We start from the raw sequence: 12,666 nt of genomic DNA on the forward strand, positions 1-12,666 counted from the left end.
TGCAGCGTACTCAAATGTACCAGTAGCAACCCACTACTGGAGCCAGATTACTTTAGCAACCTGTTACTGTGAGACAAGAAAGATTATAAAAGGGGGATAAGCTCATATGAACAAATGTCTCACTTAACAATAGAGATTTGGGGCTCAATTACGATTGTAAGTTTGTTTATTTATTTATTTATTTATTTATTGGATTTGTATTCCGCCCCTCTCCGGAGACTCAGGGCGGCTAACAGCAACAATAAAGCAGTGTACAATAGTAGTCTGATGTTAGAAACAATTAAAAACCCATTAATATAAAAAACCAAACATACATACATACATACCATGCATAGAATTGTAAAGGCCTAGGGGGAAGAGGGTCTCAATTCTCCCATGCCTGATGGCAGAGGTGGGTTTTAAGCAGCTTACGAAAGGCAAGGAGGGTGGGGGCAATTCTAATCTTTGGGGGGAGTTGGTTCCAGAGGGCCGGGGCCGCCACAGAGAAGGCTCTTCCCCTGGGTCCCGCCAAGCGACATTCTTTAGTTGACGGGACCCGGAGAAGATCCACTCTGTGGGACCTAACTGGTCGCTGGGATTCGTGCAGCAGAAGGCGGTCTCTGAGATAATCTGGTCCGGTGCCATGAAGGGCTTTATAGATCATAACCAACACTTTGAATTGTGATCGGAAACCGATCGGCAACCAATGCAGACTGCGGAATGTTGGTGTATTTGAATATTGAATATTTGTACAGTAGGGGCATTTTATGTTATCTAAAAGCATTGAAGAGCTACCAAAGTCTTTACTACCACACTGTGGGCATGGCTTATGCAGGACGCCCTGCATTTTCTTTCAACATCTTTCAGTGCCAATTGGGTGCTCTGGGGTGGAGCTCCATTTTCACTACCCCACTGAGTCCATCCCCCTGTCTGGGCAGTAGCCCACCCCTGTCTAAAAGTGTTTGGTAGCTATGATTTATACCATTGAAACTATTTATTAGCATGTTTAAGCAACATGATAAATAAGAAAAAAACACAATATTGTAAATTGTTACAGAAAACTTATTATCAACAATTATTATAAAATGACAGAACATCACATCTAAGCCAAAAGTTTGCACAATTATATCACCAAATGTTAGACATAGTGCTACATATTGTTACTGCATTATGAGGTATTTTCATAATATCTATAAAATTTAATTTGTTAGAGTATTAGTCCTGGAAATTAGTTCAACTGTGCTTTTTTCTGTAAAAAAAAAATCATTCTGGCCTGGGCAGTTTTAAAAAGACTTTGAAGTTGCAATCCTGTTTCTGAAGAGGATATGCCAGCAAATAACTTCCATCATTAAAGCCATCTTCATTTCAGTGATGCAAGTACACTGGCACATGGGTGGAGATTTTATGTATTAATACAGAGCCTATAATAGCAAAATCTTAGGCCAAGGTTTTAGCCATAGCAAAATTGCTACAGCAGGAACTAAATTATCAAAAGCACTGAGCATCATCAACATTTTTTCTTTGATTGCAATTGCACATCTAATTTTAAACATCTATTTTGAATTTTCACCATAAAATAGGATCTCTTGAGAATAGTTCCTCCTGTCCGCCCCCTCCCTTCAATGTTTTGCCTATGCCATCCTACGCCTGGGCATCATGATAGAAGCTCCTTTGGAATGAGATCCATTTGTCTCCTTGAGAAGCAGTTGCATTCCTGGTATGCAACACAGAGTGCCAGAAAAAGGACCTTGACCAATGGAATGACAATGTGCCAGATGAAGACGAAAGACTCGAGACATTCCGAAGGAGAAGGACAGCACAGGTGGGTTTCTTTGTAGCCAATCAAACTAGAGAGAGACCAGTGAGAAGAACACACACAATGCCAAAATAGATTCAAGGGAGAATGCCAGTATCCAGGGCTTTGTGCTATATACAACTGCAAGAAAAAAAGATAAAGAGTTAGGGTGATGGAATTGACAGGAAAGGATACTAAATACAACCGGACTAAATGTTTCTGTGAAACAAATGCAGTTGGCTTCATGACTGGAATATTTGATAAATATTGTCCAATGCTAATGTCATGTATCTAATTCCCAAAAATTGGCAAGTAAATAAAGCAAAGAATTGCCATCATTGTAATGTAAAATTGGAGGTTGAATGAGATGTGTGGTCTCTAAATCTGATCAATGAGTAAAGTAAACAAGTAAAACATGTTCAACTACTTTTCTTGATTCCTTACCAAGAATTTCAACACAAAAACATACCCTAGCACAAAAACATATCCTAGCACTTAGCCCAATCCTGAAGAAAATATAGATACTGTTCAAAATTGATAGACACCTTTCAAGACTTGCCTATAAAACTTCCAAAGAAACTAGCTAAGTTAAGTAGTTGTATCTTCCTTTAATAAGCTGTTTTTGTTGAAAAATGTTTTACTTTCAACATGTATTTTATTACATTGTAAACTGTTCAAGCACATTAATTTTATTTTTAAGTAAAGAATAGCATACTAATGCTTGTTTGCTTAATTATATGCCATCTGTTGATTAGTGACTACCTGGATATATTTTCTCCATGAATGCATTAGTTCTGCTGTAGAATTTTTCGACATGAATATGTCTGAGCTATGTACAAGACAAATACATATCCATTTTCTAGAATAAATGTGGAACTGTATAATTTGCAACAGGTTACTATCCAAAATGGGATTCGCTTGTCGACTTGTTTACAGTAACATTTAAATCTGCTTTTATCAATTAGTTACACTATTCAGGAACCAAATCACAGCCACGTTAAACTTAATGGAATTAAATCAGTTTATTTAAACAAACTCTGGGTGGTATAAAATAAAACCAAATATATAAAATAGAAAAATGTATAAGACCAAGAACGAATGCTGATCTGGGATATGGGTTTTCAGATTCCAGTAGGCAACAATAGATCTGATTGAGACAGGTAGATCTAGACCAGGGGTGTCAAACTTGATTTCATTGAGGACCAAATCAGACTTTTGTTTGACCTCGGGGGGGCTGGGTGTGTGTGTGTGTGGCCAGGGTGGATAATGTGTCGTTCTCTGCCAGCAAAAACAGGCTACTGAGCTTTGTTTTTGGCTGTTTTAACACCTCCTAAAACTCTCTACCAGAAAAACTGGAGCTCAGAGGGGGCATACACAGCCCTCACTAGCCCTGTTTCTGGATGTGAGGCCCTTCTGCAACCCTCTGTCAGCAAAAATGGAACTCAGGGGCTGCATGCAGCCCTCCCAAGCTCCATTTTCACTGAGAGAAGCACCAAGGGCTGGTCTTTTGGTCTTTCCAGGGTGGCCCTGTGACCCAGATTTAAGCACCTCATGAACTGGATCTGGCCTCCAGGCCTTGAGTTTGACAACCTTGATAGAGACTCACACTGTAATGCAATGTTATGCATTTTTATTCTTGCTCTAAAGAACTGGGTCTTAGTGAGTGATGTGCAATGTAATAATAACATATAGTACACAATTCTACATATTGTATATGGAAAGTGGAGACTGATATATGGGTGCTATTTTCCACAGCAGTATAGTGTACAACATATTTTAAAAGAATACTGGATTTGTTTTGTTGATGCAGCTAATTTAGAATATATACAGTATCTGCTGCTACAGACTTACTTTCATAGCATCTATGCATTTCCACCTACAGTGACCTTTTTGGTTATTCTACATGCTTGACACAATTCAGTAAAGAAAATTTTATCTGAACTATCAGAATCAAAATTAATTTACATTTACATTATATTTCCTAACATATCAGTATCTATGTTCATATCATTAGCTAGATAAAAAAAACTCAGATGTGTCAAATTGCCATTCTCTGTTTTGACATTGATTTATTACTTTATAGAAATACACATTCTCTAACAAGAAGTATATAAACAATAATAAAATTCATGTCAAAATGTTTGAAAACAATCGGCATCTTGTTTCACATACTTACTTTAAAAGTGATGTGAAGAATCAGTTCATTGTGGGACAAAAGTGTCCCTCAGCCCCATAAAAATCTACTGGGTGATTTTGGGAAGTCCTATACCTTCAGTGTAACATATCCCACTGGAGTTTTGTGGGAAAAATTTGTAAATGGGAACAATACATATCCATTCTTAAATATGCAAAGGAAAAGCAAGATACAGGGAAATATTTAGAGTACAGGTAGTCATCATTTAGTGATGCCTTGTTTAGCAACTGTTAGCAGTTACAACAGAGATGAAAAAATAACTTTATAACCAATTCTCGCATTTACCTTTGCAGTTCTGTGGTGACTACTTTACTGGTTCCAATTTTGATTGCTAAATAAGGACTACCTATATTTACTATGCGCCTTCAGCATTGAGTCATGCTGGCCACATAACCATAGCACACATGTGAGGGGGACCCTTTACCTTTATATTTACCAATATTATTACTGGAAAATGTCAATAACATACTTTTTTAAAAAAAAAAATCACCAAACCATATGGTCTTCTGTATCTTATAATGAATTCCCCTGATCCAATTCTATAGACTTTTGTTAAATTCTTGGTTTCCTTCAGTTTTAAAGAGGAATTTTTGTCATTTTTATGTTGTTTAGCAGCTATTGAGAGATGGATTAAAAATTAAAAAAAAACGAAGCAAATAAGAAAAACTTTACAAAGTCTAAGATCGACAGTATTTTGTACAGATTACTTACTTATTTATATTTCTAGAGTATCTGAAGACTACAGAATAACAAAAACGTTCACCTTCCACTACTTGGGATGATAAATTATGTGGGTCCCTAGTTTCTTTGAAAAGCCAAGGTTTTAGAACTTTACTAAAGGGCAGCAAGGCATGTATATGTGGTGACATTTCAGAGGGAAAGGGTCAGCAAGGAATACCTACACTCCTGATTTTATAGAATGGATTTTATAGGAGGTCATTGGATAAAAGTAGTATCATAAATAACCAATTCCTGATCCAGGGATTGTAATTTGTATAATTGTAATTGTAATTGTAATTATGTCAGGTTTTTGAGACCTTCAGATTTTTTCATCCTCTAAAATATTATTAAAAAGCAACTACCAGTTAACTAGCATTTATACTTGTCTCTTACAATATTCTGCTTCTGGATTATGCTGATAGTAAGTGCTATATAACCACCAAGGGATTATAATGGGGAGTTAAAGGCTAGTGGTATAACATGGTTATTTAGCCCAATATTAATATCCCAAGTTGATTACGTCAATAATGATGATGTTGAAGGCCACAAATCTCATTTAGAAAACATGTCTTAGCATTGGCTTAAATCCTTCCTATTTGTTTCAGGATCACAGCTGTGGCTAAAATAGTCCATCTTTTTTTTCACCAAAGAAATATAATAGTAGAAGCATTTTTATTACTTGTGCATTTTTAAACAACTTCTCTGTTGGGAGCTTGTTTGTAATTGGAAACCTAACTAGTGATAAAGGCAATGCTTAGAACTTAAAAAAAATATTTGGCCACTAATGATGAAGCTTTTATGTAGGCTGTTGACAACTTTATTTTACAACTTGGCTATTGAAATGGAAGTTAGTAGGCAGAAAAGTACAATTCTGGCACATAGAAACAAATTAAACCCAATTCCAAAAATTCTGAATATCCCAATCCTACTTTATATTAGTTATATTTTAGTTAAAAGTGATATAAAATGTAAAAATTCAAAAAGTTGGATGTCCTGATAGTTGTAGCTAACAGCTTCTTTCTGAATATACTACCACGAAATAGTCCCAAGGACAGATACCTTCATGTTAGGACTTCAACTCTAACTGATTTTCTTCTTTATTTTCTGCTTCTTAATGGGTAGCAAACCCTGTTGGAAGAAAATATGAGATATTGTCTTTGGTTTCCAAAAAAACATAAAATTAGTATTTAGTTATTCAGCATATGTTAATGTTACATTTGCCAGGATACTATAGTGTTGATCCAAAATAGTTTGGCTGCCAATGCTAGTTCATTCAGTCCACACTCGCACACTATCCAGAGTGCACTGCAAGGACAAACTAGCTTCACACTCATAAGGCTTGATAGCAGTCTACAGTGTCATCGGTGGTTTTCCACTACCAATTTCACTTGACCTTTGGGCATAGCATTTGGGTAAGTCTGGCACTGGTTGGGTTTGTGCTGCTGCTCAAAGTGCCATTCCTCCTTCCCCAACAAAGTGGTAACTATTTATCTACTTGCGTGCAACATGCTTTCAAACTGCTAGGTTGGCAGAAGCTGATGCAAGTGACAGGAGCTCATTTTGTCAAGTGGTGCTGGGACTCGAACCATTGGAATACAGATCTTCTCCAGCATCCTTAAGCCACTGAGCCACTGTGCCTCTCTATATACATTTACTTACTGACTTATATTTATTTTATTAGGGAGCTTCACCATATTGGTTTAGCACCCTCTACAAAGGTGGTAAGACTAAAAACATCACAGTATAACAGTGCTGAAGAACACATCCAACGTTGAGGGCAACCACAGCCTATATGTACAGTCACTGCCCCTCCAGAAGAGACAAGAATAAACCCTCACATTTGAAAGGCCTGCTCAAATACCCAGGTTGCAAAAAGCTAACAGAGTTGAGGCTCATCAGATATCAGTAGGAAAGATACTCTATGGAATGGGAGCACCAATAAAGAAGGACTCACAGGTGAAATAATAGGGATCTGGAGGGGATCTTCTACATCTTCAGGAGAAGATAGCTCTGCAGATACTGATATCCTCGACTTACTTTTTCAGCTTAATGAGTCTGTACACTCTACAAAAGATTTCCTTTTTCAGTTCTTCTAATGAAAGTAACCTGCAAAGTCCCATCTTCATGTTTGAAGACTTGCATAAAATGGATGCTTCTATTATCTGAGTTTTTCTTGGATGCTTACTACAATCTCAGCAGTACATTCAAAAAGAGGTTGAGTACACAGAAGGCCACTGCTAAAAAAAGACAGAGCTCATTCTACAGGCTTAGGAAGGATTCTAAGAATTCATTTTTCATGAGAGATGTCACAGTTTATGACCATTCTTGATCCTCCTTATTCTATCTGGAGCCAAATGTAATTCATTCTCTGGGATGCAGCCATGTTACTTGTCTCTCGTGTCACCTTTTCCTGGCTCACAAACATATTAGAACACAGAAGACATATCTATTCCTAAACTGGACTGATATTCTGAGTTCAGCCCTTGTTTAATTTTGAAGCTTAGGGTAGAATTCACGTGAAGATAACTTGAGTCATGGGTTGATGGAAAATAGAACTTAAATGAGGTTATAGTTGGAGGGAGAGAGGGTGAGCACCTGAAGGAAAGTAAATGTATTATTCATTCATTCATTCATTCATTCATTCATTCATTCATTCATTCATTCATTCATTCATTCAACTTCTATGCCGCCCAATCCCAAGAGGAGTCCATGAGGCTTACAACAATAAGTAAATGTACTAGAATGCAATAAGTTGGAAAAGAGAAGGAACCAAGGAAGACAATGACACTACACAGGGTAAAAGGACCATCTCCTAACTTTCTCAAGACTTTTAACCAGTTTTGATCTCACGTGCCCTTCTTTATCATCAGGCCAAGACCAGGAGAATTATAAAAGAGGAATTCACTTTTTGTTTTGGATAAAATCAAGTAGACGAATTAAATTTACTGAGCAATGATCTACATTGACAAAATCTTCCAAGTCTGAGGGTACAAAACTCTTAGTACCACTTTTAACAGTCTGAAATTTGCCTGGGGTTTAGATGATTCATCAGCCACAGATCGAAAGCCAGAGAGGCTGGCAATGATGTACAAGAGACCTTAGCTGGGAGTAGATAGTTTGCTATCCTGGTGACTGGATGCAGGCTGAGGTTGAGTTATTCAACCCACCCTGCTGCTTGAATTCATCTCTTATTGAATTTCTGGAGTGGTACAGTATTGGATTCTCTCCAGCTGTTATCTTTTACGACAGAGCAGTTGGCCTGTAATCTAACAACATAGGATATTAGTCTTTTATCATAGACAGATCATTTTCAGATTATTATCAGCACCACAGACCTCTGGAAATGTAAAGGATAAAGAAAAATGACCTTAATGTAAATATAGGTATTCCTCAATTTACACAAGTCCATTTAATGACCGTTCAAAGTTACAACGGCACTGAAAAAAAGTGATTGATGACCATTTTTCATACTTACAACTGTTGTAGCATCCCCTTGGTCACATGATCAAAATTCAGATGCTTGCCAACTGCTTCATATTTATGACTGTTGCAGCATCCTGCGATCCCCTTTTGCGAACATCTGACAAGCAAAGTTAACGAGAAAGCCAGATTCACTTAACAACCTTAGCAAAGTTAACGAGAAAGCCAGATTCACTTAACAACCTTATTACTAATTTAACAATTGCAGCGACTCACAGCATCCTGCGATCCCCTTTTGCGAACATCTGACAAGCAAAGTTAACGAGAAAGCCAGATTCACTTAACAACCTTATTACTGATTTAACAATTGCAGTGACTCACTTAACAGCAGGGGCAAGAAAAGTCGCAAAATGGGGCAAAACTCAATTCACAAATGCTTCACTTAGCAACATATATTTTGGGTTTAATTGTGGTATAGTCTCCTTACCTAGATGAAAGGGAAAGAATAAAAGTCCAGAACAAGAAGGTAATGTTCAGAAGCAGCTCAGAGTCCTCCCTAATTCACTACACTATATGAAGAAGGAAAAGGTACACCACAATCTGACTTGTAAATTCTGTTATTGAAGCCAATCTCAGCAGAGACATTTTTTGTTTATAGTGGAATTAATTTCCTGGTTTGGTCTACATAGCGGGGCTGATTGCAAAAGGTGTGTGGAGCAGGGGCAACCAATAAAGATGGTCCCTCCTGGAAGCCTAATGGATCTGCTTGGTTTTCTGCAGGTCATACTTTGAGATTTGGCCAGAAATATATTAGGCAATTCTACCATATGCATTGTTCAATCCTGGAATGCAGAAATGATGAGAGTATTGAACACAATTCCTTCCCAGTTTATTTGGAACTCTGGAACTGTGGAAGTCATGCTTTCAATAACAGTGACAAAACATGTCAAATGATTAGGGGTGGGTTCCTCTTACTTTCCTACTGGTGCGCTGCAGGGTATCAAGCTCATGTTGTCATGGTGAAGTCATGTGATGTATTGGAACTCCCTCCACCCTTTGCTAAACCCTGTGGGCCAGGAGTTTGACAGCCCTGCTTCAGATAATGGGGGAGTAGGTGAAGAATGCCACTGAAGTGGATGAAGTCATTAATCAGTGTGCAGTGAAGTATCATTACTGATACAGTGTGCTGATGATATTAGCAATCTCCATGACTGGAAAGAGATGCAGTGGGTGATGTTCTAAGCTGATGTGTAGAGGGATGAATCACACAGGGTGAAGTGGGATTATCCCTGACCTTATTGGCGTTCAGGAGAGCCTTCAAAATCTGATTCTTAAACAAGTTTGAGAATCCCAGAGAAATAGAAGTTCGTGTGGTGGCAACACTGTGTCTAAGATGTTGCTCCATTCTCCTATCCAACTCACATACATGACTCTGGGCAGCGTACAAAGCATAAAATCAGGTAAAGCCATTATATAAGAATAGTACAATAAAACAATTACAAAATTCAAAATGGTATAATTTATTATATTGTGGTTGCATTATTGTTTTACTTGATTTTATGCATTGCACACCTCTCAGAATCATTTATTTATTTATTTATTATTTATTTATTATTTGGATTTGTATGCCGTCCCTCTCCGAAGACTCGTGTATGTGAGATGGGCGTCTTATAAATTTAATAAAAAATACATAGCATGAAATAAGTTGAAATTGCAGCCTAGTAGCATAAGAGTTCCTAGTTACCCAGATAATTTTAATTTGGTACTAGCCTCTATATCAGTTCCAGATAAGATTGAACTCCTCCTGAGAGGCCCTCGGTTTGGAGGATTTCTCCTAGAATCAACATTTCTACTTGAGCTGAAGGACAAGGCAGTGGCTAAGAAAGACTTTGAGCAAGGCTTAGCTTTGGCTTGTGCACTAATTGTGCACTAACATCAATTAAATATTACCTATGTTGCTTCCAACGCTTTTCTCTTTCAGGTGTTGAATTAGACAATAAAGCAGCCTTTTTCACGAGAGTCTTATGACAATGCAACAAGGGGAGTGGTCTTCAATGCTAAAGAGCTTAAGACCCATTTACTAAAATCAAGAAGCTCTGGGTTTTGCTTAACTTTTCTCAGCTTTATGAACAGAGATTTCTAAATTATAGTTTCACAAAGGCTAGAAGCGGCTTCCCTAACTGAAATGCCCCACGAGTGGTCAGCAGCAGTTCCTTCTTCATTGTAGTCCCCCAGTAATGAGTTCTATTCAGCTGGTCCCATGAAGTCTTCTTCTAAATGAACACAGAAGGCAAACTATTTACCCTGGCATTTCTTGAGTAAGAATTTTGTCCAGAGGGAGACTGGTTTTTGTTAGACTTTTTTTTTTAAAGTATAGCCTTTTAATATCTGTATTCTTATTGTCCTGGATGGTTTGTCTCAAATTATTATTTGTCTCAAACCCTGGTTTCATTGTTTAATTATTTACAGCAGAGGTGTCAAACTCAAGGTCCGCAGGCCAGATCCAGCCCATGGGGTGCTTAGATCTGGCCCATGGAACCACCGTAGAAACAGCGGAGGATTGACCCACAGGGCCTCTGCCAGTGAAAATGGGCTCCCAATCTTCATTTTTCTCTGGCAGTGAAAATGGAGCTTGGAAGGGCCACATGTGGGAGGGCAGAGCACTTGGGCCCCACAGGTGCCCCTCAGACGAATAGCATCAAGCTGGCCACGCCCATGCTGGCCACGCCCACCACAGCTCCCCAAGGTCAAACACAACCCTGATGTTGCCCTGAATGAAATTGAGTTTGCACCCCTGATTTATAGCAAGAAGAGATGGATCTTGTTTGCTTTGGGAAGCTGTTATTGTAATGAGACTTACTATCAAGACAGCTGAGTTCTGGAACTCTGCAATTGCTATCAAGGGAATGGAGAGTTGGGAGATTTCTCATTTAATATATCTGCCCTCAGTTATTCATTTGGACGTCTTGCTTTAGACAACGGCTGCTTTTATCAGCTGTTCCTAATTCTATGTTTGAAGAAAGCATTATTGTGATCCTTTGGCATGCTTAGTTAGGAAGTCATGCCTGCAGAAAGAGTGATAAATCAATAATGGCTTAATGGGCAAACCCATGAGTGTTAGAAGTAATTAGTTCTTTATTGACTATTAAGGGCTGCTAATGGTTATAGTATATGCTGTAGGTATTTTTATACATTTAAAGCTATATCCTTTTTACCCCAACCCTTATAACCATTTCTTTCTTGTCTGTTATCATTTTTAAAAAAATTGATCATTCACTCTTTAGTATTCCATCTTATTACACACAAAAGAAGAGTCTAGGTTGGTTCTCTAATCTCTCATGACTACAACCAGCAGAAAATGAACAAATATATTATTGCCCTTATCCATATGCTGTGCATATATTTATAAATTTCCCAGTATTAACTAAATAGCACCTCTCTTATTAAACTGTGTGGGTCTGGAGACCTGGAAGCATTGTAAGAGCAGAGGAGAGGAAGTGACTGAGAACCCAGAGAAAGACCTGAGAGTGCCAGCCAGTGGCAGTGGCTGGCACCAAAAACTTAACAACAATATGCCAAGATTTCTCCCTCAACAACATTTTTCCCCTGATCAATTCTTTTTTCCCCCAGAACTCACCTTTAAGAACTGGTGTCAGTATTGCTGGCTTGATGGATAGTTGATTTTTAATTATTTCCTATATTTTTAGCACTTTAGAACTTTGCACTTTACCAACTTTAATTAATAGCTAAGCTCTGATTTTATATTATTAACTATTAATCTATGAACTTTTTATTCCTATTTTATATTGTGATATATATTATTAGTATTTTAATTATTATTAATTTAATTCATTTTAATATCACTAGGGGGTTTTGTAATTAATGGATGATTGGGGTAAATATGGGACGAATGATTGGTATGAATGCAATGGTTGGGGCGGGTGGGATTATGGTATGAATGTGATAAATGGAAGCAATATGAATGATAGACTTGGCCCACCTGACGCCGGAGAGGCGGGAGGGGAGGGGGCACTAATCTCTGGGGTGACAGAGGGTCAGAATATTCCTGTGTTGCTGGGGAGAGGCAGATATGGCGGGGGCCACAGAGTTAGCCGTTCCAGGGGAACGAGGGACCGTTGCTTAATAACGATCCCTTGTTCTGGCTCCGTGAGCCCAATCTTGGGTACTGGTGATGAGTGTAACTCTGGCCCTGGGCTCAGGTTGCTGCTGCTTAATGCCAGGTCGGTGGTAAATAAAGCTCTCCTCATCCGGGATCTGATCCTGGATGAGGAGGCCGACCTGGCATGTATTACTGAAACCTGGCTGGGCCCAGAGGGAGGTGTTCCTCTCTCTGAAATCTGCCCAGCTGGGTTTCAGATATGGCATCAACCTCGACCCCAGGGAAGGGGGGGAGGAGTGGCTATTATAGCCAGGGAGAGCCTTTGCCTGCGTGGACTCATTGCTCCGGAAATTGCGGGTTGCGAGTCACTCTTGATGAAGTTGGACTTAGGGGTTCAGGTGGGCTTATTTCTCACGTACCTGCCTCCCAGCTGCGTGT

At 38.6% G+C, this 12,666-nt stretch overlaps 1 protein-coding gene across 1 annotated transcript in view; it reads left to right on the top strand.

The window, feature by feature from the left end:
• Window positions 1-1,648: 1,648 nt before the first annotated feature.
• The window catches only part of LOC139161090 (myosin-3), a 48,463-nt gene continuing 37,445 nt past the window's right edge, over window positions 1,649-12,666 (top strand). Inside the window, exon 1 of the mRNA XM_070739784.1 lies at window positions 1,649-1,801. The gene's annotated coding sequence lies outside the window, so the exon portion shown is untranslated. The remainder of the gene's footprint in view (window positions 1,802-12,666) is intronic.

This window comes from Erythrolamprus reginae, chromosome 2 (genome assembly GCF_031021105.1).
Source record: "Erythrolamprus reginae isolate rEryReg1 chromosome 2, rEryReg1.hap1, whole genome shotgun sequence".
NCBI lineage: Eukaryota > Metazoa > Chordata > Lepidosauria > Squamata > Dipsadidae > Erythrolamprus > Erythrolamprus reginae.